The sequence below is a fragment of the Cetorhinus maximus genome, unplaced genomic scaffold (genome assembly GCF_964194155.1).
Source record: "Cetorhinus maximus unplaced genomic scaffold, sCetMax3.hap1.1 HAP1_SCAFFOLD_680, whole genome shotgun sequence".
NCBI lineage: Eukaryota > Metazoa > Chordata > Chondrichthyes > Lamniformes > Cetorhinidae > Cetorhinus > Cetorhinus maximus.
The window spans coordinates 38,825-41,415 of NW_027596622.1; the positions used below are offsets into that span (position 1 = coordinate 38,825).

A 2,591-nucleotide genomic window follows, 5' to 3' on the forward strand; every position below is an offset into this window, starting at 1 on the left:
TTTATCTTGACTCTCTGCTTTCTGTTGGTTAGCCAATCCTCTATCCAAGCTAATATATTACCCTTAGCTGCGTGTGATCTTATCTTGTGTATTAATCTTTTGTGCGGCACCTTATCAAATGCCTTCTGGAAGTCCAGACATACTACATCTACAGGATCCCCGTTATCCACTTTGCTTGTCACATCTTCAAAGAACTCTAGCAAATTAGTCAAACACGATTTACTCTTCGTAAAGCCATGCCGACTCTGAGGGATTGCATTTTGACTTGCATTTTAGGAAGGTAGTGGAGGCATTGGAGAGAGTGCAGAAGAGGTTTACGAGTTTGGTTCCAGGGGCGAGGAAGTTGAGTTATGAAGTAAGATTGGAGAAGTTGGGACTGTATTCCTTGGGGAAAAGAAGTCTGAGAGGAGACTTGATAGAGGTATTGAAAATCATGAGGGGTCTGGAGAGAGTAGATAGGGAGAAACTGTTTGCACCGGGGCAAGGATCGAGAAGGAGAGGGCACAGGTTTAAAGTAACTGGCAAAAGAAGCAAAAGCGATAGGAGCAGCGAGCGGTCAGGGTCTGGAATGCACCACCTGATAGCGCGGCGGAGGCAGGTTCAATTGAAGAGGGAATGAGATGATTATTTGAAAAGAAAGCATGTGCCGGGTTACGTGGAGAAGGCAGGAGAAAGGCACGAGGTGAAATGTTCACCGGGAGAGCTGGTGCAGGCACGACGGGCGGAATGGGCTCCTTGTGCAATGTAAGGATTGTGTGAATGTGGATGTAGAGGTTTCGGAGTAGCTGTGTAAAGTGTGTGAGCTTTGAGGTGTGAGTTTTGATTGTTGCTGTGTCAGCAGCAGCAGCGGCAGCGGCAGCAGAGAGCTGGTTTAAAATGTTGTGAGGCGAAAGGTGCAGCTGAGAGAGTGTTTGAGAGGTGTATTTGCAAGTGAAAGCTGTTTTTGTATAAGTGAGGTAGAGTGTTTGTGAGATGAGAGTGCTGTCTGTGAGTGTTGGGTGAGCGTGCGTGTTTTTTGTGTGTAGCTGCTGCGGGTGAGTGAGTGAGAGAGAGAGAGAGAGAGAGAGAGAGAGAAAGAAAGAAAGTTGGATAAAAACAAAAAGCTAAAAGCTACTGCGGATGCTGGAAATCCAAAACAAAATAAAAACAGAATTACCTGGAAAAACTCAGCAAGTCTGGCAGCATCGGCGGAGAAGAAACCAGTCAACGTTTCGAGCCCTCATGGCCCTTCAGCAGAACTGAAGCATAGTTTCAACAAGGGAGAAATATAAATTGGTTTAAGGTGGGTGGGGGGGGAAGAGACACATTGAGGGTGTAGTGTGAGCAGATAATCAAAAGATGTCAGAGACAAAAGGGTCAAAGAGGTGTTGAAGGTGGTGGTCTTTGTCTGAGAAAAGTGCTAATTAAGAATGACTAAAGACCTTTAGTCTTTCCACCCCACCCCCACTAGAGCTGTACTTTGAATATCCTGTCTTGCATTCTTAATTAGCACTTTTCTCAGACAAAGACCACCACCTTCAACACCTCTTTGACCCTTTTGTCTCTGACATCTTTTGATTATCTGCTCACACCACACCCTCAATGTGTCTCTTCCCCCCCACCCACCTTAAACCAATTTATATTTCTCCCTTGTTGAAACTATGCTTCAGTTCTGCTGAAGGGCCATGAGGGCTCGAAACGTTGACTGATTTCTTCTCCGCCGATGCTGCCAGACTTGCTGAGTTTTTCCAAAGAAAGTTGGATTTTGGAACATGTACATGTTGAGAAGTAAAGAAAGCAGATGTTTGTAAGAAAACTATTTTTAGCATTGAAAATCCCCTGGAAAGGGGAGGGTGCACCGTTCCCAGAGATACTGCAATACCGGGTCGATGCGTGGAGTGGACGGAGCAAGCCCCTATTCCATCTCCCTGCTCCAAAAATCAATTTAATATATGGTCCCCAGATAAGGGACGTATCAGATATTAAACTGATAAGAACAGATTTTTTGTTTTTTTTTTTTTTTTTTTTTTTTTTTTTTTTTTTTTTTTTTTTTTTTTTTTTTTTTTTTTTTTTTTTTTTTTTTTTTTTTTTTGTAAAAATATACTTTATTCATAAAAAATCTTCAATCACATTCAAAACCATTTCAAAAACAACATTACAAGGGTACAATCCAGGTTAAACTTTTACAAAATGTATCACCAGGTGCATCAGTACAAACAATATTACAATCATTAACAGCCTTTCATTTTGATCTGTACAGCCCGAGGGGCTCTAAACAGTTCCCAGTCTCTCGGTGCGCTGTGGTAGAAAGGTCTTAGACAGCGACCCTTCCCCATTGCGCCTTTGCGGCAGCTGCCCCAAGCTTTAGTGCGTCCCTCAGCACGTAGTCCTGGACTTTGGATTGTGCCAGTCCGCAACAATCGGTCGGGGACAACTCTTTGTGCTGGAAGACCAACAAGTTTCGGGCAGACCAAAGCGCGTCTTTCACCGAGTTGATGATCCTCCAGCTGCAGTCGATGTTTGTCTCGGTGTGTGTCCCTGGGAACAGCCCGTAGAGCACAGAGTCCTGTGTCACAGAACTGCTCGGGATGAACCTCGACAGCAACCACTGC

General features: G+C 44.2%; 1 pseudogene; it reads right to left on the bottom strand.

The window, feature by feature from the left end:
• Window positions 1-1,827: 1,827 nt before the first annotated feature.
• Window positions 1,828-1,995, bottom strand: LOC144674504 (U2 spliceosomal RNA; annotated as a pseudogene).
• Window positions 1,996-2,591: the final 596 nt, after the last annotated feature.